General features: G+C 51.5%; 1 long non-coding RNA gene across 1 annotated transcript in view; it reads right to left on the bottom strand.

Annotated features, from left to right (window-relative positions):
• LOC145536423 (uncharacterized) overlaps window positions 1-25,890 on the bottom strand; it is a 111,442-nt gene that overhangs the window by 37,709 nt on the left and 47,843 nt on the right. Inside the window, exons 25-38 of the long non-coding RNA XR_014075838.1 lie at window positions 25,752-25,867; window positions 23,829-23,944; window positions 21,906-22,021; window positions 19,983-20,098; window positions 18,060-18,175; window positions 16,137-16,252; window positions 14,214-14,329; window positions 12,291-12,406; window positions 10,368-10,483; window positions 8,446-8,561; window positions 6,523-6,638; window positions 4,600-4,715; window positions 2,677-2,792; window positions 754-869 (exon numbers count right to left, since the gene is read on the bottom strand). This is a non-coding gene — a long non-coding RNA (uncharacterized LOC145536423). The remainder of the gene's footprint in view (window positions 1-753; window positions 870-2,676; window positions 2,793-4,599; window positions 4,716-6,522; window positions 6,639-8,445; window positions 8,562-10,367; window positions 10,484-12,290; window positions 12,407-14,213; window positions 14,330-16,136; window positions 16,253-18,059; window positions 18,176-19,982; window positions 20,099-21,905; window positions 22,022-23,828; window positions 23,945-25,751; window positions 25,868-25,890) is intronic.

Below are 25,890 nucleotides of genomic sequence, written 5' to 3'. Positions count from 1 at the left end.
GCGTGCAGGCCCTTCCAGCGTATCCTGCTGGGGGAAGGCCTGTGAAGAGAGGCCCTGGGGAGTGAGGGTTTCGAGCACTCAGAAGATCCTGGGCGAACCTGACTGCCTGGCACCTCACCAGAGCCGGTGTGGGAGCAACAGGTAGTGCTGTTTGGGGCCGGGCTCGCCCACCAAGGAGCCCCTGGCTGTCAAGCCCTCGGGGGCGTGCTGTCGGTGGCGGCCATGTTCAGGAACAAGGCGCTGAACCTCCTGCCGCCGGACACCTGGCCCATCCTGCAGGAAGGCTACTTCGGTAGGTTTAGAAGGACTCAGGTTGCTGAACTAACCATGCCTTTGCTCAGTCTCAGCATTAAGGACGGACCTCCATGGAACCAGTATAAACTGCACTAAAACACTTCAGAAAATCATCTTTCTGACCTGCAAAGGAGGAAAACACAAAGTACACCTGGGAGTTCGCTTCCACACCCATCAGATGTGTGACATCGGCTCCAGGAAAATAATGGCCCTTGCCGGGCTTGAGTTTAAATGGAATTCGGGCACCTTTGAACTTGCAAAGGGTTGGTAGTTGAAGCAAACAGGGAAAACGGTTCTGATCATTACGATGATACAACTATGGCGACGAAATATGCCTGAACACGCTACTAACCAGACAGTAACCCGAGAAGTTCAGTGAGAGACCTGCCCTGAGAGAGGTGCCTACTCTTCAGAAGCGGGTAACGGAACCAAAGCACAACTGAGGGCTGTGTTACGTACCTATGAGACGTCTGAAATCAGTGTCTGCTCTTCGTCTGTGCCTCAACGCTGGCTCCACACCAAGGCAACATATGAGCCGTTGATCACTCTCTTTCATTATTTTAGCAAACCGCGACCTGAAGAGGAAAGAAAATACCGTTGAATACCTTTGCCACAGATGCAGATCAATATCCTTCAGGAACAATTCGGCTTGAAAACGATAAGTAACCAACGAAAACAAAAAACACACCAGTCACCACAAAGTCCCATTAGGAGAAAACAAACCAAAACACCCGATCAAACCACACTACCTACCCCTAGGAGAAGTCAGCATAAATGTCTAGATGGTCTCGACCTTATACTGCAAACCCACTGTGATGTAACTCACTGTAACCATTTAGACTCAGTGTTGTGGACTGAGGCTGCGGTCTAACATACCGATGCCCTTTTCTGCTCACCTACACTACCGGCCCTGAGGTTTCCGAAAAGAATAACCTGTTAGCCCTGCATGCACAGATACACAAACGTTCTCCCGCTCAGCACTTAATTGATTCCCATGAGGGATGAGTGTCCTGGCAGAAGGGACACATGACATAAGTCTAGGGTTTGTTCAGCACACTCAGTCACCTAGCTAGAAACAAGTTACCAAAGTGGACGGAGCCACTTAAGTAAGAGTGCTCTGTGGGGACCAATGTCTACACCTATTGCAAAAGGACCCATTATGACAGGAGCACACACTACGATGCACGGCTAGAACCTGGATGTATTCCACGTGGCAAGGGTTTTCAACCAAACCCTAATTCGTGAATCATCCAGGTAATTCTGATCCTAACCCTCATCAGTAACAACAAAGTGACAGAATCCATCACTTCCCGGTCTCCCCAGGAGGCAGCGGCCAGGCCACTCGCCTCAGAGTCCCAGAGACTGCTGTGGACGTGGACCCAGAGTTGGACGGCTCCTCTGGATGCCCTTTTCCCTATGGTCTTCCAGCCCAGGAGAGCCCCCGAAAGAGGACACGGGTCTTTCCCCAACATTCCAGTGGAGCCAACCCAGCTGGCAGAGTTTGGAAGGTGTTTTTGGCTACCATGGGCCTTTCTGAACACGCAAAGGGCGGAGGGAGGCGCCCAGCTCCAGAGGGTGGCTGGCATTTCTGGAGCAACACTGCCAGCAAGCGGAACCATTTTGAGCAAGGCGTGCAGGCCCTTCCTGCGGATCCTGCTGGGGGAAGGCCTGTGAAGAGAGGCCCTGGGGAGTGAGGGTTTCGAGCACTCAGAAGATCCTGGGCGAACCTGACTGCCTGGCACCTCACCAGAGCCGGTGTGGGAGCAACAGGTAGTGCTGTTTGGGGCCGGGCTCGCCCACCAAGGAGCCCCTGGCTGTCAAGCCCTCGGGGGCGTGCTGTCGGTGGCGGCCATGTTCAGGAACAAGGCGCTGAACCTCCTGCCGCCAGACACCTGGCCCATCCTGCAGGAAGGCTACTTCGGTAGGTTTAGAAGGACTCAGGTTGCGGAACTAACCATGCCTTTGTTCAGTCTCAGCATTAAGGACGGACCTCCATGGAACCAGTATAAACTGCACTAAAATACTTCAGAAAATCATCTTTCTGACCTGCAAAGGAGGAAAACACAAAGTACACCTGGGAGTTCGCTTCCACACCCATCAGATGTGTGACATCGGCTCCAGGGAAATAATGGCCCTTGCCGGGCTTGAGTTTAAATGGAATTCGGGCACCTTTGAACTTGCAAATGGTTGGTAGTTGAAGCAAACAGGGAAAACGTTTCTGATCATTACGATGATACAACTATGGCGACGAAGTAGGCCTGAACACGCTACTAACCAGACAGTAACCCGAGAAGTTCAGTGAGAGACCTGCCCTGAGAGAGGTGCCTACTGTTCAGAAGCGGGTAACGGAACCAAAGCACAACTGAGGGCTGTGTTACGTACCTATGAGACGTCTGAAATCAGTGTCTGCTCTTCGTCTATGCCTCAACGCTGGCTCCACACCAAGGCAACATATGAGCCGTTGATCACTCTCTTTCATTATTTTAGCAAACCGCGACCTGAAGAGGAAAGAAAATACCGTTGAATACCTTTGCCACAGATGCAGATCAATATCCTTCAGGAAGAATTCGGCTTGAAAACGATAAGTAACCAACGAAAACAAAAAACACACCAGCCACCACAAAGTCCCATTAGGAGAAAACAAACCAAAACACCCGATCAAACCACACTACCTACCCCTAGGAGAAGTCAGCATAAATGTCTAGATGGTCTGGACCTTATACTGCAAACCCACTGTGATGTAACTCACTGTAACCATTTAGACTCAATGTTGTGGACTGAGGCTGCGGTCTAACATACCGATGCCCTTTTCTGCTCACCTACACTACCGGCCCTGAGGTTTCCGAAAAGAATAACCTGTTAGCCCTGCATGCACAGATACACAAACGTTCTCCCGCTCAGCACTTAATTGATTCCCATGAGGGATGAGTGTCCTGGCAGAAGGGACACATGACATAAGTCTAGGGTTTGTTCAGCACACTCAGTCACCTAGCTAGAAACAAGTTACCAAAGTGGACGGAGCCACTTAAGTAAGAGTGCTCTGTGGGGACCAATGTCTACACCTATTGCAAAAGGACCCATTATGACAGGAGCACACACTACGATGCACGGCTAGAACCTGGATGTATTCCACGTGGCAAGGGTTTTCAACCAAACCCTAATTTGTGAATCGTCCAGGTAATTCTGATCCTAACCCTCATCAGTAACAACAAAGTGACAGAATCCATCACTTCCCGGTCTCCCCAGGAGGCAGCGGCCAGGCCACTCGCCTCAGAGTCCCAGAGACTGCTGTGGACGTGGACCCAGAGTTGGACGGCTCCTCTGGATGCCCTTTTCCCTATGGTCTTCCAGCCCAGGAGAGCCCCCGAAAGACGACACGGGTCTTTCCCCAACATTCCAGTGGAGCCAACCCAGCTGGCAGAGTTTGGAAGGTGTTTTTGGCTACCATGGGCCTTTCTGAACACGCAAAGGGCGGAGGGAGGCGACCAGCTCCAGAGGGTGGCTGGCATTTCTGGAGCAACACTGCCAGCAAGCGGAACCATTTTGAGCAAGGCGTGCAGGCCCTTCCTGCGGATCCTGCTGGGGGAAGGCCTGTGAAGAGAGGCCCTGGGGAGTGAGGGTTTCGAGCACTCAGAAGATCCTGGGCGAACCTGACTGCCTGGCACCTCACCAGAGCCGGTGTGGGAGCAACAGGTAGTGCTGTTTGGGGCCGGGCTCGCCCACCAAGGAGCCCCTGGCTGTCAAGCCCTCGGGGGCGTGCTGTCGGTGTCGGCCATGTTCAGGAACAAGGCGCTGAAGCTCCTGCCGCCGGCCACCTGGCCCATCCTGCAGGAAGGCTACTTCGGTAGGTTTAGAAGGACTCAGGTTGCTGAACTAACCATGCCTTTGCTCAGTCTCAGCATTAAGGACGGACCTCCATGGAACCAGTATAAACTGCACTAAAATACTTCAGAAAATCATCTTTCTGACCTGCAAAGGAGGAAAACACAAAGTACACCTGGGAGTTCGCTTCCACACCCATCAGATGTGTGACATCGGCTCCAGGAAAATAACGGCCCTTGCCGGGCTTCAGTTTAAATGGAATTCGGGCACCTTTGAACTTGCAAATGGTTGGTAGTTGAAGCAAACAGGGAAAACGTTTCTGATCATTACGATGATACAACTATGGCGACGAAGTATGCCTGAACACGCTACTAACCAGACAGTAACCCGAGAAGTTCAGTGAGAGACCTGCCCTGAGAGAGGTGCCTACTGTTCAGAAGCGGGTAACGGAACCAAAGCACAACTGAGGGCTGTGTTACGTACCTATGAGACGTCTGAAATCAGTGTCTGCTCTTCGTCTATGCCTCAACGCTGGCTCCACACCAAGGCAACATATGAGCCGTTGATCACTCTCTTTCATTATTTTAGCAAACCGCGACCTGAAGAGGAAAGAAAATACCGTTGAATACCTTTGCCACAGATGCAGATCAATATCCTTCAGGAAGAATTCAGCTTGAAAACGATAAGTAACCAACGAAAACAAAAAACACACCAGTCACCACAAAGTCCCATTAGGAGAAAACAAACCAAAACACCCGATCAAACCACACTACCTACCCCTAGGAGAAGTCAGCATAAATGTCTAGATGGTCTGGACCTTATACTGCAAACCCACTGTGATGTAACTCACTGTAACCATTTAGACTCAGTGTTGTGGACTGAGGCTGCGGTCTAACATACCGATGCCCTTTTCTGCTCACCTACACTACCGGCCCTGAGGTTTCCGAAAAGAATAACCTGTTAGCCTTGCATGCACAGATACACAAACGTTCTCCCGCTCAGCACTTAATTGATTCCCATGAGGGATGAGTGTCCTGGCAGAAGGGACACATGACATAAGACTAAGGTTGGTTCAGCACACTCAGTCACCTAGCTAGAAACAAGTTACCAAAGTGGACGGAGCCACTGAAGTAAGAGTGCTCTGTGGGGACCAATGTCTACACCTATTGCAAAAGGACCCATTATGACAGGAGCACACACTACGATGCACAGCTAGAACCTGGATGTATTCCACGTGGCAAGGGTTTTCAACCAAACCCTAATTCGTGAATCATCCAGGTAATTCTGATCCTAACCCTCATCAGTAACAACAAAGTGACAGAATCCATCACTTCCCGGTCTCCCCAGGAGGCAGCGGCCAGGCCACTCGCCTCAGAGTCCCAGAGACTGCTGTGGACGTGGACCCAGAGTTGGACGGCTCCTCTGGATGCCCTTTTCCCTATGGTCTTCCAGCCCAGGAGAGCTCCCAAAAGAGGACACGGGTCTTTCCCCAACATTCCAGTGGAGCCAACCCAGCTGGCAGAGTTTGGAAGGTGTTTTTGGCTACCATGGGCCTTTCTGAACACGCAAAGGGCGGAGGGAGGCGCCCAGCTCCAGAGGGTGGCTGGCATTTCTGGAGCAACACTGCCAGCAAGCGGAACCATTTTGAGCAAGGCGTGCAGGCCCTTCCTGCGGATCCTGCTGGGGGAAGGCCTGTGAAGAGAGGCCCTGGGGAGTGAGGGTTTCGAGCACTCAGAAGATCCTGGGCGAACCTGACTGCCTGGCACCTCACCAGAGCCGGTGTGGGAGCAACAGGTAGTGCTGTTTGGGGCCGGGCTCGCCCACCAAGGAGCCCCTGGCTGTCAAGCCCTCGGGGGCGTGCTGTCGGTGTCGGCCATGTTCAGGAACAAGGCGCTGAATCTCCTGCCGCCGGCCACCTGGCCCATCCTGCAGGAAGGCTACTTTGGTAGGTTTAGAAGGACTCAGGTTGCTGAAATAACCATGCCTTTGCTCAGTCTCAGCATTAAGGACGGACCTCCATGGAACCAGTATAAACTGAACTAAAATACTTCAGAAAATCATCTTTCTGACCTGCAAAGGAGGAAAACACAAAGTACACCTGGGAGTTCGCTTCCACACCCATCAGATGTGTGACATCGGCTCCAGGAAAATAACGGCCCTTGCCGGGCTTGAGTTTAAATGGAATTCGGGCACCTTTGAACTTGCAAATGGTTGGTAGTTGAAGCAAACAGGGAAAACGTTTCTGATCATTACGATGATACAACTATGCCGACCAAGTATGCCTGAACACGCTACTAACCAGACAGTAACCCGAGAAGTTCAGTGAGAGACCTGCCCTGAGAGAGGTGCCTACTGTTCAGAAGCGGGTAACGGAACCAAAGCACAACTGAGGGATGTGTTACGTACCTATGAGACGTCTGAAATCAGTGTCTGCTCTTCGTCTGTGCCTCAACGCTGGCTCCACACCAAGGCAACATATGAGCCGTTGATCACTCTCTTTCATTATTTTAGCAAACCGCGACCTGAAGACGAAAGAAAATACCGTTGAATACCTTTGCCACAGATGCAGATCAATATCCTTCAGGAACAATTCGGCTTGAAAACGATAAGTAACCAACAAAAACAAAAAACACACCAGTCACCACAAAGTCCCATTAGGAGAAAACAAACCAAAACACCCGATCAAACCACACTACCTACCCCTAGGAGAAGTCAGCATAAATGTCTAGATGGTCTGGACCTTATACTGCAAACCCACTGTGATGTAACTCACTGTAACCATTTAGACTCAGTGTTGTGGACTGAGGCTGCGGTCTAACATACCGATGCCCTTTTCTGCTCACCTACACTACCGGCCCTGAGGTTTCCGAAAAGAATAACCTGTTAGCCCTGCATGCACAGATACACAAACGTTCTCCCGCTCAGCACTTAATTGATTCCCATGAGGGATGAGTGTCCTGGCAGAAGGGACACATGACATAAGTCTAGGGTTTGTTCAGCACACTCAGTCACCTAGCTAGAAACAAGTTACCAAAGTGGACGGAGACACTTAAGTAAGAGTGCTCTGTGGGGACCAATGTCTACACCTATTGCAAAAGGACCCATTATGACAGGAGCACACACTACGATGCACGGCTAGAACCTGGATGTATTCCACGAGGCAAGGGTTTTCAACCAAACCCTAATTCGTGAATCATCCAGGTAATTCTGATCCTAACCCTCATCAGTAACAACAAAGTGACAGAATCCATCACTTCCCGGTCTCCCCAGGAGGCAGCGGCCAGGCCACTCGCCTCAGAGTCCCAGAGACTGCTGTGGACGTGGACCCAGAGTTGGACGGCTCCTCTGGATGCCCTTTTCCCTATGGTCTTCCAGCCCAGGAGAGCCCCCGAAAGAGGACACGGGTCTTTCCCCAACATTCCAGTGGAGCCAACCCAGCTGGCAGAGTTTGGAAGGTGTTTTTGGCTACCATGGGCCTTTCTGAACACGCAAAGGGCGGAGGGAGGCGCCCAGCTCCAGAGGGTGGCTGGCATTTCTGGAGCAACACTGCCAGCAAGCGGAACCATTTTGAGCAAGGCGTGCAGGCCCTTCCTGCGGATCCTGCTGGGGGAAGGCCTGTGAAGAGAGGCCCTGGGGAGTGAGGGTTTCGAGCACTCAGAAGATCCTGGGCGAACCTGACTGCCTGGCACCTCACGAGAGCCGGTGTGGGAGCAACAGGTAGTGCTGTTTGGGGCCGGGCTCGCCCACCAAGGAGCCCCTGGCTGTCAAGCCCTCGGGGGCGTGCTGTCGGTGGCGGCCATGTTCAGGAACAAGGCGCTGAAGCTCCTGCCGCCGGCCACCTGGCCCATCCTGCACGAAGGCTACTTTGGTAGCTTTAGAAGGACTCAGGTTGCTGAACTAACCATGCCTTTGCTCAGTCTCAGCATTAAGGACGGACCTCCATGGAACCAGTATAAACTGCACTAAAATACTTCAGAAAATCATCTTTCTGAGCTGCAAAGGAGGAAAACACAAAGTACACCTGGGAGTTCGCTTCCACACCCATCAGATGTGTGACATCGGCTCCAGGAAAATAATGGCCCTTTCCGGGCTTGAGTTTAAATGGAATTCGGGCACCTTTGAACTTGCAAAGGGTTGGTAGTTGAAGCAAACAGGGAAAACGTTTCTGATCATTACGATGATACAACTATGGCGACGAAGTATGCCTGAACACGCTACTAACCAGACAGTAACCCGAGAAGTTCAGTGAGAGACCTGCCCTGAGAGAGGTGCCTACTCTTCAGAAGCTGGTAACGGAACCAAAGCACAACTGAGGGCTGTGTTACGTACCTATGAGACGTCTGAAATCAGTGTCTGCTCTTCGTCTGTGCCTCAACGCTGGCTCCACACCAAGGCAACATATGAGCCGTTGATCACTCTCTTTCATTATTTTAGCAAACCGCGACCTGAAAAGGAAAGAAAATACCGTTGAATACCTTTGCCACAGATGCAGATCAATATCCTTCAGGAAGAATTCGGCTTGAAAACGATAAGTAACCAACGAAAACAAAAAACACACCAGTCACCACAAAGTCCCATTAAGAGAAAACAAACCAAAACACCCCATCAAACCACACTACCTACCCCTAGGAGAAGTCAGCATAAATGTCTAGATGGTCTGGACCTTATACTGCAAACCCACTGTGATGTAACTCACTGTAACCATTTAGACTCAGTGTTGTGGACTGAGGCTGCGGTCTAACATACCGATGCCCTTTTCTGCTCAACTACACTACCGGCCCTGAGGTTTCCGAAAAGAATAACCTGTTAGCCCTGCATGCACAGATACACAAACGTTCTCCCGCTCAGCACTTAATTGATTCGCATGAGGGATGAGTGTCCTGGCAGAAGGGACACATGACATAAGACTAGGGTTTGTTCAGCACACTCAGTCACCTAGCTAGAAACAAGTTACCAAAGTGGACGGAGCCACTTAAGTAAGAGTGCTCTGTGGGGACCAATGTCTACACCTATTGCAAAAGGACCCATTATGACAGGAGCACACACTACGATGCACGGCTAGAACCTGGATGTATTCCAAGTGGCAAGGGTTTTCAACCAAACCCTAATTCGTGAATCATCCAGGTAATTCTGATCCTAACCCTCATCAGTAACAACAAAGTGACAGAATCCATCACTTCCCGGTCTCCCCAGGAGGCAGCGGCCAGGCCACTCGCCTCAGAGTCCCAGAGACTGCTGTGGACGTGGACCCAGAGTTGGACGGCTCCTCTGGATGCCCTTTTCCCTATGGTCTTCCAGCCCAGGAGAGCCCCCGAAAGAGGACACGGGTCTTTCCCCAACATTCCAGTGGAGCCAACCCAGCTGGCAGAGTTTGGAAGGTGTTTTTGGCTACCATGGGCCTTTCTGAACACGCAAAGGGCGGAGGGAGGCGCCCAGCTCCAGAGGGTGGCTGGCATTTCTGAAGCAACACTGCCAGCAAGCGGAACCATTTTGAGCAAGGCGTGCAGGCCTTTCCTGCGGATCCTGCTGGGGGAAGGCCTGTGAAGAGAGGCCCTGGGGAGTGAGGGTTTCGAGCACTCAGAAGATCCTGGGCGAACCTGACTGCCTGGCACCTCACCAGAGCCGGTGTGGGAGCAACAGGTAGTGCTGTTTGGGGCCGGGCTCGCCCACCAAGGAGCCCCTGGCTGTCAAGCCCTCGGGGGCGTGCTGTCGGTGACGGCATGTTCAGGAACAAGGCGCTGAATCTCCTGCCGCCGGCCACCTGGCCCATCCTGCAGGAAGGCTACTTTGGTAGGTTTAGAAGGACTCAGGTTGCTGAACTAACCATGCCTTTGCTCAGTCTCAGCATTAAGGACGGACCTCCATGGAACCAGTATAAACTGCACTAAAATACTTCAGAAAATCATCTTTCTGACCTGCAAAGGAGGAAAACACAAAGTACACCTGGGAGTTCGCTTCCACACCCATCAGATGTGTGACATCGGCTCCAGGAAAATAATGGCCCTTGCCGGGCTTGAGTTTAAATGGAATTCGGGCACCTTTGAACTTGCAAAGGGTTGGTAGTTGAAGCAAACAGGGAAAACGTTTCTGATCATTACGATGATACAACTATGGCGACGAAGTATGCCTGAACACGCTACTAACCAGACAGTAACCCGAGAAGTTCAGTGAGAGACCTGCCCTGAGAGAGGTGCCTACTGTTCAGAAGCGGGTAACGGAAACAAAGCACAACTGAGGGCTGTGTTACGTACCTATGAGACGTCTGAAATCAGTGTCTGCTCTTCGTCTGTGCCTCAACGCTTGCTCCACACCAGGGCAACATATGAGCCGTTGATCACTCTCTTTCATTATTTTAGCAAACCGCGACCTGAAGAGGAAAGAAAATACCGTTGAATACCTTTGCCACAGATGCAGATCAATATCCTTCAGGAAGAATTCGGCTTGAAAACGATAAGTAACCAACGAAAACAAAAAACACACCAGTCACCACAAAGTCCCATTAAGAGAAAACAAACCAAAACACCCGATCAAACCACACTACCTACCCCTAGGAGAAGTCAGCATAAATGTCTAGATGGTCTGGACCTTATACTGCAAACCCACTGTGATGTAACTCACTGTAACCATTTAGACTCAGTGTTGTGGACTGAGGCTGCGGTCTAACATACCGATGCCCTTTTCTGCTCACCTACACTACCGGCCCTGAGGTTTCCGAAAAGAATAACCTGTTAGCCCTGCATGCACAGATACACAAACGTTCTCCCGCTCAGCACTTAATTGATTCCCATGAGGGATGAGTGTCCTGGCAGAAGGGACACATGACATAAGACTAGGGTTTGTTCAGCACACTCAGTCACCTAGCTAGAAACAAGTTACCAAAGTGGACGGAGCCACTTAAGTAAGAGTGCTCTGTGGGGACCAATGTCTACACCTATTGCAAAAGGACCCATTATGACAGGAGCACACACTACGATGCACGGCTAGAACCTGGATGTAGTCCACGTGGCAAGGGTTTTCAACCAAACCCTAATTCGTGAATCATCCAGGTAATTCTGATCCTAACCCTCATCAGTAACAACAAAGTGACAGAATCCATCACTTCCCGGTCTCCCCAGGAGGCAGCGGCCAGGCCACTCGCCTCAGAGTCCCAGAGACTGCTGTGGACGTGGACCCAGAGTTGGACGGCTCCTCTGGATGCCCTTTTCCCTATGGTCTTCCAGCCCAGGAGAGCCCCCGAAAGAGGACACGGGTCTTTCCCCAACATTCCAGTGGAGCCAACCCAGCTGGCAGAGTTTGGAAGGTGTTTTTGGCTACCATGGGCCTTTCTGAACACGCAAAGGGCGGAGGGAGGCGCCGAGCTCCAGAGGGTGGCTGGCATTTCTGGAGCAACACTGCCAGCAAGCGGAACCATTTTGAGCAAGGCGTGCAGGCCCTTCCTGCGGATCCTGCTGGGGGAAGGCCTGTGAAGAGAGGCCCTGGGGAGTGAGGGTTTCGAGCACTCAGAAGATCCTGGGCGAACCTGACTGCCTGGCACCTCACCAGAGCCGGTGTGGGAGCAACAGGTAGTGCTGTTTGGGGCCGGGCTCGCCCACCAAGGAGCCCCTGGCTGTCAAGCCCTCGGGGGCGTGCTGTCGGTGGCGGCCATGTTCAGGAACAAGGCGCTGAAGCTCCTGCCGCCGGACACCTGGCCCATCCTGCAGGAAGGCTACTTCGGTAGGTTTAGAAGGACTCAGGTTGCGGAACTAACCATGCCTTTGTTCAGTCTCAGCATTAAGGACGGACCTCCATGGAACCAGTATAAACTGCACTAAAATACTTCAGAAAATCATCTTTCTGACCTGCAAAGGAGGAAAACACAAAGTACACCTGGGAGTTCGCTTCCACACCCATCAGATGTGTGACATCGGCTCCAGGAAAATAATGGCCCTTGCCGGGCTTGAGTTTAAATGGAATTCGGGCACCTTTGAACTTGCAAAGGGTTGGTAGTTGAAGCAAACAGGGAAAACGTTTCTGATCATTACGATGATACAACTATGGCGACGAAGTATGTCTGAACACGCTACTAACCAGACAGTAACCCGAGAAGTTCAGTGAGAGACCTGCCCTGAGAGAGGTGCCTACTGTTCAGAAGCGGGTAACGGAACCAAAGCACAACTGAGGGCTGTGTTGCGTACCTATGAGACGTCTGAAATCAGTGTCTGCTCTTCGTCTGTGCCTCAACGCTGGCTCCACACCAAGGCAATATATGAGCCGTTGATCACTCTCTTTCATTATTTTAGCAAACCGCGACCTGAAAAGGAAAGAAAATACCGTTGAATACCTTTGCCACAGATGCAGATCAATATCCTTCAGGAAGAATTCGGCTTGAAAACGATAAGTAACCAACGAAAACAAAAAACACACCAGTCACCACAAAGTCCCATTTGGAGAAAACAAACCAAAACACCCGATCAAACCACACTACCTACCCCTAGGAGAAGTCAGCATAAATGTCTAGATGGTCTGGACCTTATACTGCAAACCCACTGTGATGTAACTCACTGTAACCATTTAGACTCAGTGTTGTGGACTGAGGCTGCGGTCTAACATACCGATGCCCTTTTCTGCTCACCTACACTACCGGCCCTGAGGTTTCCGAAAAGAATAACCTGTTAGCCCTGCATGCACAGATACACAAACGTTCTCCCGCTCAGCACTTAATTGATTCGCATGAGGGATGAGTGTCCTGGCAGAAGGGACACATGACATAAGTCTAGGGTTTGTTCAGCACACTCAGTCACCTAGCTAGAAACAAGTTACCAAAGTGGACGGAGCCACTTAAGTAAGAGTGCTCTGTGGGGACCAATGTCTACACCTATTGCAAAAGGACCCATTATGACAGGAGCACACACTACGATGCACGGCTAGAACCTGGATGTATTCCACGAGGCAAGGGTTTTCAACCAAACCCTAATTCGTGAATCATCCAGGTAATTCTGATCCTAACCCTCATCAGTAACAACAAAGTGACAGAATCCATCACTTCCCGGTCTCCCCAGGAGGCAGCGGCCAGGCCACTCGCCTCAGAGTCCCAGAGACTGCTGTGGACGTGGACCCAGAGTTGGACGGCTCCTCTGGATGCCCTTTTCCCTATGGTCTTCCAGCCCAGGAGAGCCCCCGAAAGAGGACACGGGTCTTTCCCCAACATTCCAGTGGAGCCAACCCAGCTGGCAGAGTTTGGAAGGTGTTTTTGGCTACCATGGGCCTTTGTGAACACGCAAAGGGCGGAAGGAGGCGCCCAGCTCCAGAGGGTGGCTGGCATTTCTGGAGCAACACTGCCAGCAAGCGGAACCATTTTGAGCAAGGCGTGCAGGCCCTTCCTGCGGATCCTGCTGGGGGAAGGCCTGTGAAGAGAGGCCCTGGGGAGTGAGGGTTTCGAGCACTCAGAAGATCCTGGGCGAACCTGACTGCCTGGCACCTCACGAGAGCCGGTGTGGGAGCAACAGGTAGTGCTGTTTGGGGCCGGGCTCGCCCACCAAGGAGCCCCTGGCTGTCAAGCCCTCGGGGGCGTGCTGTCGGTTGCGGCCATGTTCAGGAACAAGGCGCTGAATCTCCTGCCGCCGGCCACCTGGCCCATCCTGCAGGAAGGCTACTTTGGTAGGTTTAGAAGGACTCAGGTTGCTGAACTAACCATGCCTTTGCCCAGTCTCCGCATTAAGGACGGACCTCCATGGAACCAGTATAAACTGCACTAAAATACTTCAGAAAATCATCTTTCTGACCTGCAAAGGAGGAAAACACAAAGTACACCTGGGAGTTCGCTTCCACACCCATCAGATGTGTGACATCGGCTCCAGGAAAATAATGGCCCTTGCCGGGCTTGAGTTTAAATGGAATTCGGGCACCTTTGAACTTGCAAAGGGTTGGTAGTTGAAGCAAACAGGGAAAACGTTTCTGATCATTACGATGATACAACTATGGCGACGAAGTATGCCTGAACACGCTACTAACCAGACAGTAACCCGAGAAGTTCAGTGAGAGACCTGCCCTGAGAGAGGTGCCTACTGTTCAGAAGCGGGTAACGGAACCAAAGCACAACTGAGGGCTGTGTTACGTACCTATGAGACGTCTGAAATCAGTGTCTGCTCTTCGTCTGTGCCTCAACGCTGGCTCCACACCAAGGCAACATATGAGCCGTTGATCACTCTCTTTCATTATTTTAGCAAACCGCGACCTGAAAAGGAAAGAAAATACCGTTGAATACCTTTGCCACAGATGCAGATCAATATCCTTCAGGAAGAATTCGGCTTGAAAACGATAAGTAACCAACGAAAACAAAAAACACACCAGTCACCACAAAGTCCCATTAAGAGAAAACAAACCAAAACACCCGATCAAACCACACTACCTACCCCTAGGAGAACTCAGCATAAATGTCTAGATGGTCTGGACCTTATACTGCAAACCCACTGTGATGTAACTCACTGTAACCATTTAGACTCAGTGTTGTGGACTGAGGCTGCGGTCTAACATACCGATGCCCTTTTCTGCTCACCTACACTACCGGCCCTGAGGTTTCCGAAAAGAATAACCTGTTAGCCCTGCATGCACAGATACACAAACGTTCTCCCGCTCAGCACTTAATTGATTCCCATGAGGGATGAGTGTCCTGGCAGAAGGGACACATGACATAAGACTAGGGTTTGTTCAGCACACTCAGTCACCTAGCTAGAAACAAGTTACCAAAGTGGACGGAGCCACTTAAGTAAGAGTGCTCTGTGGGGACCAATGTCTACACCTATTGCAAAAGGACCCATTATGACAGGAGCACACACTACGATGCATGGCTAGAACCTGGATGTAGTCCACGTGGCAAGGGTTTTCAACCAAACCCTAATTCGTGAATCATCCAGGTAATTCTGATCCTAACCCTCATCAGTAACAACAAAGTGACAGAATCCATCACTTCCCGGTCTCCCCAGGAGGCAGCGGCCAGGCCACTCGCCTCAGAGTCCCAGAGACTGCTGTGGACGTGGACCCAGAGTTGGACGGCTCCTCTGGATGCCCTTTTCCCTATGGTCTTCCAGCCCAGGAGAGCCCCCGAAAGAGGACACGGGTCTTTCCCCAACATTCCAGTGGAGCCAACCCAGCTGGCAGAGTTTGGAAGGTGTTTTTGGCTACCATGGGCCTTTCTGAACACACAAAGGGCGGAGGGAGGCGCCCAGCCTCAGAGGGTGGCTGGCATTTCTGAAGCAACACTGCCAGCAAGCGGAACCACTTTGAGCAAGGCGTGCAGGCCCTTCCTGCGGATCCTGCTGGGGGAAGGCCTGTGAAGAGAGGCCCTGGGGAGTGAGGGTTTCGAGCACTCAGAAGATCCTGGGCGAACCTGACTGCCTGGCACCTCACCAGAGCCGGTGTGGGAGCAACAGGTAGTGCTGTTTGGGGCCGGGCTCGCCCACCAAGGAGCCCCTGGCTGTCAAGCCCTCGGGGGCGTGCTGTCGGTGGCGGCCATGCTCAGGAACAAGGCGCTGAAGCTCCCGCCGCCGGCCACCTGGCCCATCCTGCAGGAAGGCTACTTTGGTAGGTTTAGAAGGACTCAGGTTGCTGAACTAACCATGCCTTTGCTCAGTCTCAGCATTAAGGACGGACCTCCATGGAACCAGTATAAACTGCACTAAAATACTTCAGAAAATCATCTTTCTGACCTGCAAAGGAGGAAAACACAAAGTACACCTGGGAGTTCGCTTCCACACCCATCAGATGTGTGACATCGGCTCCAGGAAAATAATGGCCCTTGCCGGGCTTGAGTTTAAATGGAATTCGGGCACCTTTGAACTTGCAAAGGGTTGGTAGTTGAAGCAAACAGGGAAAACGTTTCTGATCATTACGATGATACAACTATGGCGACGAAGTATGTCTGAACACGCTACTAACCAGACAGTAACCCGAGAAGTTCAGTGAGAGACCTGCCCTGAGAGAGGTGCCTACTGTTCAGAAGCGGGTAACGGAACCAAAGCACAACTGAGGGCTGTGTTACGTACCTATGAGACGTCTGAAATCAGTGTCTGCTCTTCGTCTGTGCCTCAACGCTGGCTCCACACCAAGGCAACATATGAGCCGTTGATCACTCTCTTTCATTATTTTAGCAAACCGCGACCTGAAAAGGAAAGAAAATACCGTTGAATACCTTTGCCACAGATGCAGATGAATATCCTTCAGGAAGAATTCGGCTTGAAAACGATAAGTAACCAACGAAAACAAAAAACACACCAGTCACCACAAAGTCCCATTTGGAGAAAACAAACCAAAACACCCGATCAAACCACACTACCTACCCCTAGGAGAAGTCAGCATAAATGTCTAGATGGTCTGGACCTTATACTGCAAACCCACTGTGATGTAACTCACTGTAACCATTTAGACTCAGTGTTGTGGACTGAGGCTGCGGTCTAACATACCGATGCCCTTTTCTGCTCACCTACACTACCGGCCCTGAGGTTTCCGAAAAGAATAACCTGTTAGCCCTGCATGCACAGATACACAAACGTTCTCCCGCTCAGCACTTAATTGATTCCCATAAGGGATGAGTGTCCTGGCAGAAGGGACACGTGACATAAGTCTAGGGTTTGTTCAGCACACTCAGTCACCTAGCTAGAAACAAGTTACCAAAGTGGATGGAGCCACATAAGTAAGAGTGCTCTGTGGGGACCAATGTCTACACCTATTGCAAAAGGACCCATTATGACAGGAGCACACACTACGATGCACGGCTAGAACCTGGATGTATTCCACGTGGCAAGGGTTTTCAACCAAACCCTAATTCGTGAATCATCCAGGTAATTCTGATCCTAACCCTCATCAGTAACAACAAAGTGACAGAATCCATCACTTCCCGGTCTCCCCAGGAGGCAGCGGCCAGGCCACTCGCCTCAGAGTCCCAGAGACTGCTGTGGACGTGGACCCAGAGTTGGACGGCTCCTCTGGATGCCCTTTTCCCTATGGTCTTCCAGCCCAGGAGAGCCCCCGAAAGAGGACACGGGTCTTTCCCCAACATTCCAGTGGAGCCAACCCAGCTGGCAGAGTTTGGAAGGTGTTTTTGGCTATCATGGGCCTTTCTGAACACGCAAAGGGCGGAGGGAGGCGCCCAGCTCCAGAGGGTGGCTGGCATTTCTGGAGCAACACTGCCAGCAAGCGGAACCATTTTGAGCAAGGCGTGCAGGCCCTTCCTGCGGATCCTGCTGGGGGAAGGCCTGTGAAGAGAGGCCCTGGGGAGTGAGGGTTTCGAGCACTCAGAAGATCCTGGGCGAACCTGACTGCCTGGCACCTCACCAGAGCCGGTGTGGGAGCAACAGGTAGTGCTGTTTGGGGCCGGGCTCGCCCACCAAGGAGCCCCTGGCTGTCAAGCCCTCGGGGGTGTGCTGTCGGTGGCGGCCATGTTCAGGAACAAGGCGCTGAAGCTCCTGCCGCCGGCCACCTGGCCCATCCTGCAGGAAGGCTACTTCGGTAGGTTTAGAAGGACTCAGGTTGCTGAACTAACCATGCCTTTGCTCAGTCTCAGCATTAAGGACGGACCTCCATGGAACCAGTATAAACTGCACTAAAATACTTCAGAAAATCATCTTTCTGACCTGCAAAGGAGGAAAACACAAAGTACACCTGGGAGTTCGCTTCCACACCCATCAGATGTGTGACATCGGCTCCAGGAAAATAATGGCCCTTGCCGGGCTTGAGTTTAAATGGAATTCGGGCACCTTTGAACTTGCAAAGGGTTGGTAGTTGAAGCAAACAGGGAAAACGTTTCTGATCATTACGATGATACAACTATGGCGACGAAGTATGCCTGAACACGCTACTAACCAGACAGTAACCCGAGAAGTTCAGTGAGAGACCTGCCCTGAGAGAGGTGCCTACTGTTCAGAAGCGGGTAACGGAACCAAAGCACAACTGAGGGCTGTGTTACGTACCTATGAGACGTCTGAAATCAGTGTCTGCTCTTCGTCTGTGCCTCAACGCTGGCTCCACACCAAGGCAACATATGAGCCGTTGATCACTCTCTTTCATTATTTTAGCAAACCGCGACCTGAAAAGGAAAGAAAATACCGTTGAATACCTTTGCCACAGATGCAGATCAATATCCTTCAGGAAGAATTCGGCTTGAAAACGATAAGTAACCAACGAAAACAAAAAACACACCAGTCACCACAAAGTCCCATTAAGAGAAAACAAACCAAAACACCCCATCAAACCACACTACCTACCCCTAGGAGAAGTCAGCATAAATGTCTAGATGGTCTGGACCTTATACTGCAAACCCACTGTGATGTAACTCACTGTAACCATTTAGACTCAGTGTTGTGGACTGAGGCTGCGGTCTAACATACCGATGCCCTTTTCTGCTCACCTACACTACCGGCCCTGAGGTTTCCGAAAAGAATAACCTGTTAGCCCTGCATGCACAGATACACAAACGTTCTCCCGCTCAGCACTTAATTGATTCCCATGAGGGATGACTGTCCTGGCAGAAGGGACACATGACATAAGACTAGGGTTTGTTCAGCACACTCAGTCACCTAGCTAGAAACAAGTTACCAAAGTGGACGGAGCCACTTAAGTAAGAGTGCTCTGTGGGGACCAATGTCTACACCTATTGCAAAAGGACCCATTATGACAGGAGCACACACTACGATGCACGGCTAGAACCTGGATGTAGTCCACGTGGCAAGGGTTTTCAACCAAACCCTAATTCGTGAATCATCCAGGTAATTCTGATCCTAACCCTCATCAGTAACAACAAAGTGACAGAATCCATCACTTCCCGGTCTCCCCAGGAGGCAGCGGCCAGGCCACTCGCCTCAGAGTCCCAGAGACTGCTGTGGACGTGGACCCAGAGTTGGACGGCTCCTCTGGATGCCCTTTTCCCTATGGTCTTCCAGCCCAGGAGAGCCCCCGAAAGAGGACACGGGTCTTTCCCCAACATTCCAGTGGAGCCAACCCAGCTGGCAGAGTTTGGAAGGTGTTTTTGGCTACCATGGGCCTTTCTGAACACACAAAGGGCGGAGGGAGGCGCCCAGCCTCAGAGGGTGGCTGGCATTTCTGAAGCAACACTGCCAGCAAGCGGAACCACTTTGAGCAAGGCGTGCAGGCCCTTCCTGCGGATCCTGCTGGGGGAAGGCCTGTGAAGAGAGGCCCTGGGGAGTGAGGGTTTCTAGCACTCAGAAGATCCTGGGCGAACCTGACTGCCTGGCACCTCACCAGAGCCGGTGTGGGAGCAACAGGTAGTGCTGTTTGGGGCCGGGCTCGCCCACCAAGGAGCCCCTGGCTGTCAAGCCCTCGGGGGCGTGCTGTCGGTGGCGGCCATGTTCAGGAACAAGGCGCTGAAGCTCCTGCCGCCGGCCACCTGGCCCATCCTGCAGGAAGGCTACTTCGGTAGGTTTAGAAGGACTCAGGTTGCTGAACTAACCATGCCTTTGCTCAGTCTCAGCATTAAGGACGGACCTCCATGGAACCAGTATAAACTGCACTAAAATACTTCAGAAAATCATCTTTCTGACCTGCAAAGGAGGAAAACACAAAGTACACCTGGGAGTTCGCTTCCACACCCATCAGATGTGTGACATCGGCTCCAGGAAAATAATGGCCCTTGCCGGGCTTGAGTTTAAATGGAATTCGGGCACCTTTGAACTTGCAAAGGGTTGGTAGTTGAAGCAAACAGGGAAAACGTTTCTGATCATTACGATGATACAACTATGGCGACGAAGTATGTCTGAACACGCTACTAACCAGACAGTAACCCGAGAAGTTCAGTGAGAGACCTGCCCTGAGAGAGGTGCCTACTGTTCAGAAGCGGGTAACGGAACCAAAGCACAACTGAGGGCTGTGTTACGTACCTATGAGACGTCTGAAATCAGTGTCTGCTCTTCGTCTGTGCCTCAACGCTGGCTCCACACCAAGGCAACATATGAGCCGTTGATCACTCTCTTTCATTATTTTACCAAACCGCGACCTGAAAAGGAAAGAAAATACCGTTGAATACCTTTGCCACAGATGCAGATCAATATCCTTCAGGAAGAATTCGGCTTGAAAACGATAAGTAACCAACGAAAAGAAAAAACACACCAGTCACCACAAAGTCCCATTAAGAGAAAACAAACCAAAACACCCGATCAAACCACACTACCTATCCCTAGGAGAAGTCAGCATAAATGTCTAGATGGTCTGGACCTTATACTGCAAACCCACTGTGATGTAACTCACTGTAACCATTTAGACTCAGTGTTGTGGACTGAGGCTGCGGTCTAACATACCGATGCCCTTTTCTGCTCACCTACACTACCGGCCCTGAGGTTTCCGAAAAGAATAACCTGTTAGCCCTGCATGCACAGATACACAAACGTTCTCCCACTCAGCACTTAATTGATTCCCATGAGGGATGAGTGTCCTGGCAGAAGGGACACATGACATAAGTCTAGGGTTTGTTCAGCACACTCAGTCACCTAGCTAGAAACAAGTTACCAAAGTGGACGGAGCCACTTAAGTAAGAGTGCTCTGTGGGGACCAATGTCTACACCTATTGCAAAAGGACCCATTATGACAGGAGCACACACTACGATGCACGGCTAGAACCTGGATGTATTCCACGAGGCAAGGGTTTTCAACCAAACCCTAATTCGTGAATCATCCAGGTAATTCTGATCCTAACCCTCATCAGTAACAACAAAGTGACAGAATCCATCACTTCCCGGTCTCCCCAGGAGGCAGCGGCCAGGCCACTCGCCTCAGAGTCCCAGAGACTGCTGTGGACGTGGACCCAGAGTTGGACGGCTCCTCTGGATGCCCTTTTCCCTATGGTCTTCCAGCCCAGGAGAGCCCCCGAAAGAGGACACGGGTCTTTCCCCAACATTCCAGTGGAGCCAACCCAGCTGGCAGAGTTTGGAAGGTGTTTTTGGCTACCATGGGCCTTTCTGAACACGCAAAGGGCGGAGGGAGGCGCCCAGCTCCAGAGGGTGGCTGGCATTTCTGGAGCAACACTGCCAGCAAGCGGAACCATTTTGAGCAAGGCGTGCAGGCCCTTCCTGCGGATCCTGCTGGGGGAAGGCCTGTGAAGAGAGGCCCTGGGGAGTGAGGGTTTCGAGCACTCAGAAGATCCTGGGCGAACCTGACTGCCTGGCACCTCACCAGAGCCGGTGTGGGAGCAACAGGTAGTGCTGTTTGGGGCCGGGCTCGCCCACCAAGGAGCCCCTGGCTGTCAAGCCCTCGGGGGCGTGCTGTCGGTGGCGGCCATGTTCAGGAACAAGGCGCTGAATCTCCTGCCGCCGGCCACCTGGCCCATCCTGCAGGAAGGCTACTTTGGTAGGTTTAGAAGGACTCAGGTTGCTGAACTAACCATGCCTTTGCTCAGTCTCAGCATTAAGGACGGACCTCCATGGAACCAGTATAAACTGCACTAAAATACTTCAGAAAATCATCTTTCTGACCTGCAAAGGAGGAAAACACAAAGTACACCTGGGAGTTCGCTTCCACACCCATCAGATGTGTGACATCGGCTCCAGGAAAATAATGGCCCTTGCCGGGCTTGAGTTTAAATGGAATTCGGGCACCTTTGAACTTGCAAAGGGTTGGTAGTTGAAGCAAACAGGGAAAACGTTTCTGATCATTACGATGATACAACTATGGCGACGAAGTATGCCTGAACACGCTACTAACCAGACAGTAACCCGAGAAGTTCAGTGAGAGACCTGCCCTGAGAGAGGTGCCTACTGTTCAGAAGCGGGTAACGGAACCAAAGCACAACTGAGGGCTGTGTTACGTACCTATGAGACGTCTGAAATCAGTGTCTGCTCTTCGTCTGTGCCTCAACGCTGGCTCCACACCAAGGCAACATATGAGCCGTTGATCACTCTCTTTCATTATTTTAGCAAACCGCGACCTGAAAAGGAAAGAAAATACCGTTGAATACCTTTGCCACAGATGCAGATCAATATCCTTCAGGAAGAATTCGGCTTGAAAACGATAAGTAACCAACGAAAACAAAAAACACACCAGTCACCACAAAGTCCCATTAAGAGAAAACAAACCAAAACACCCCATCAAACCACACTACCTACCCCTAGGAGAAGTCAGCATAAATGTCTAGATGGTCTGGACCTTATACTGCAAACCCACTGTGATGTAACTCACTGTAACCATTTAGACTCAGTGTTGTGGACTGAGGCTGCGGTCTAACATACCGATGCCCTTTTCTGCTCACCTACACTACCGGCCCTGAGGTTTCCGAAAAGAATAACCTGTTAGCCCTGCATGCACAGATACACAAACGTTCTCCCGCTCAGCACTTAATTGATTCGCATGAGGGATGAGTGTCCTGGCAGAAGGGACACATGACATAAGACTAGGGTTTGTTCAGCACACTCAGTCACCTAGCTAGAAACAAGTTACCAAAGTGGACGGAGCCACTTAAGTAAGAGTGCTCTGTGGGGACCAATATCTACACCTATTGCAAAAGGACCCATTATGACAGGAGCACACACTACGATGCACGGCTAGAACCTGGATGTAGTCCACGTGGCAAGGGTTTTCAACCAAACCCTAATTCGTGAATCATCCAGGTAATTCTGATCCTAACCCTCATCAGTAACAACAAAGTGACAGAATCCATCACTTCCCGGTCTCCCCAGGAGGCAGCGGCCAGGCCACTCGCCTCAGAGTCCCAGAGACTGCTGTGGACGTGGACCCAGAGTTGGACGGCTCCTCTGGATGCCCTTTTCCCTATGGTCTTCCAGCCCAGGAGAGCCCCCGAAAGACGACACGGGTCTTTCCCCAACATTCCAGTGGAGCCAACCCAGCTGGCAGAGTTTGGAAGGTGTTTTTGGCTACCATGGGCCTTTCTGAACACGCAAAGGGCGGAGGGAGGCGCCCAGCTCCAGAGGGTGGCTGGCATTTCTGGAGCAACACTGCCAGCAAGCGGAACCATTTTGAGCAAGGCGTGCAGGCCCTTCCTGCGGATCCTGCTGGGGGAAGGCCTGTGAAGAGAGGCCCTGGGGAGTGAGGGTTTCGAGCACTCAGAAGATCCTGGGCGAACCTGACTGCCTGGCACCTCACGAGAGCCGGTGTGGGAGCAACAGGTAGTGCTGTTTGGGGCCGGGCTCGCCCACCAAGGAGCCCCTGGCTGTCAAGCCCTCGGGGGCGTGCTGTCCGTGGCGGCCATGTTCAGGAACAAGGCGCTGAAGTTCCTGCCGCCGGACACCTGGCCCATCCTGCAGGAAGGCTACTTCGGTAGGTTTAGAAGGACTCAGGTTGCGGAACTAACCATGCCTTTGTTCAGTCTCAACATTAAGGACGGACCTCCATGGAACCAGTATAAACTGCACTAAAATACTTCAGAAAATCATCTTTCTGACCTGCAAAGGAGGAAAACACAAAGTACACCTGGGAGTTCGCTTCCACACCCATCAGATGTGTGACATCGGCTCCAGGAAAATAATGGCCCTTGCCGGGCTTGAGTTTAAATGGAATTCGGGCACCTTTGAACTTGCAAATGGTTGGTAGTTGAAGCAAACAGGGAAAACGTTTCTGATCATTACGATGATACAACTATGGCGACGAAGTATGTCTGAACACGCTACTAACCAGACAGTAACCCGAGAAGTTCAGTGAGAGACCTGCCCTGAGAGAGGTGCCTACTGTTCAGAAGCGGGTAACGGAACCAAAGCACAACTGAGGGCTGTGTTACGTACCTATGAGACGTCTGAAATCAGTGTCTGCTCTTCGTCTGTGCCTCAACGCTGGCTCCACACCAAGGCAACATATGAGCCGTTGATCACTCTCTTTCATTATTTTAGCAAACCGCGACCTGAAAAGGAAAGAAAATACCGTTGAATACCTTTGCCACAGATGCAGATCAATATCCTTCAGGAAGAATTCGGCTTGAAAACGATAAGTAACCAACGAAAACAAAAAACACACCAGTCACCACAAAGTCCCATTTGGAGAAAACAAACCAAAACACCCGATCAAACCACACTACCTACCCCTAGGAGAAGTCAGCATAAATGTCTAGATGGTCTGGACCTTATACTGCAAACCCACTGTGATGTAACTCACTGTAACCATTTAGACTCAGTGTTGTGGACTGAGGCTGCGGTCTAACATACCGATGCCCTTTTCTGCTCACCTACACTACCGGCCCTGAGGTTTCCGAAAAGAATAACCTGTTAGCCCTGCATGCACAGATACACAAACGTTCTCCCGCTCAGCCCTTAATTGATTCCCATGAGGGATGAGTGTCCTGGCAGAAGGGACACATGACATAAGTCTAGGGTTTGTTCAGCACACTCAGTCACCTAGCTAGAAACAAGTTACCAAAGTGGACGGAGCCACTTAAGTAAGAGTGCTCTGTGGGGACCAATGTCTACACCTATTGCAAAAGGACCCATTATGACAGGAGCACACACTACGATGCACGGCTAGAACCTGGATGTAGTCCACGTGGCAAGGGTTTTCAACCAAACCCTAATTCGTGAATCATCCAGGTAATTCTGATCCTAACCCTCATCAGTAACAACAAAGTGACAGAATCCATCACTTCCCGGTCTCCCCAGGAGGCAGCGGCCAGGCCACTCGCCTCAGAGTCCCAGAGACTGTTGTGGACGTGGACCCAGAGTTGGACGGCTCCTCTGGATGCCCTTTTCCCTATGGTCTTCCAGCCCAGGAGAGCCCCCGAAAGACGACACGGGTCTTTCCCCAACATTCCAGTGGAGCCAACCCAGCTGGCAGAGTTTGAAAAGTGTTTTTGGCTACCATGGGCCTTTCTGAACATGCAAAGGGCGGAGGGAGGCGCCCAGCTCCAGAGGGTGGCTGGCATTTCTGGAGCAACACTGCCAGCAAGCGGAACCATTTTGAGCAAGGCGTGCAGGCCCTTCCAGCGGATCCTGCTGGGGGAAGGCCTGTGAAGAGAGGCCCTGGGGAGTGAGGGTTTCGAGCACTCAGAAGATCCTGGGCGAACCTGACTGCCTGGCACCTCACCAGAGCCGGTGTGGGAGCAACAGGTAGTGCTGTTTGGGGCCGGGCTCGCCCACCAAGGAGCCCCTGGCTGTCAAGCCCTCGGGGGCGTGCTGTCGGTGGCGGCCATGTTCAGGAACAAGGCGCTGAAGCTCCTGCCGCCGGACACCTGGCCCATCCTGCAGGAAGGCTACTTCGGTAGGTTTAGAAGGACTCAGGTTGCGGAACTAACCATGCCTTTGCTCAGTCTCAGCATTAAGGACGGACCTCCATGGAACCAGTATAAACTGCACTAAAATACTTCAGAAAATCATCTTTCTGACCTGCAAAGGAGGAAAACACAAAGTACACCTGGGAGTTCGCTTCCACACCCATCAGATGTGTGACATCGGCTCCAGGAAAATAATGGCCCTTGCCGGGCTTGAGTTTAAATGGAATTCGGGCACCTTTGAACTTGCAAAGGGTTGGTAGTTGAAGCAAACAGGGAAAACGTTTCTGATCATTACGATGATACAACTATGGCGACGAAGTATGTCTGAACACGCTACTAACCAGACAGTAACCCGAGAAGTTCAGTGAGAGACCTGCCCTGAGAGAGGTGCCTACTGTTCAGAAGCGGGTAACGGAACCAAAGCACAACTGAGGGCTGTGTTACGTACCTATGAGACGTCTGAAATCAGTGTCTGCTCTTCGTCTGTGCCTCAACGCTGGCTCCACACCAAGGCAACATATGAGCCGTTGATCACTCTCTTTCATTATTTTAGCAAACCGCGACCTGAAAAGGAAAGAAAATACCGT

The sequence above is a fragment of the Giraffa tippelskirchi genome, chromosome X, assembly GCF_054371585.1.
Source record: "Giraffa tippelskirchi isolate mGirTip1 chromosome X, T2T-mGirTip1v1.2.pri, whole genome shotgun sequence".
Lineage (NCBI taxonomy): Eukaryota > Metazoa > Chordata > Mammalia > Artiodactyla > Giraffidae > Giraffa > Giraffa tippelskirchi.
Note: the sequence above shows the minus strand (reverse complement) of the source record. Positions and strands in the feature narration are given on the sequence as shown.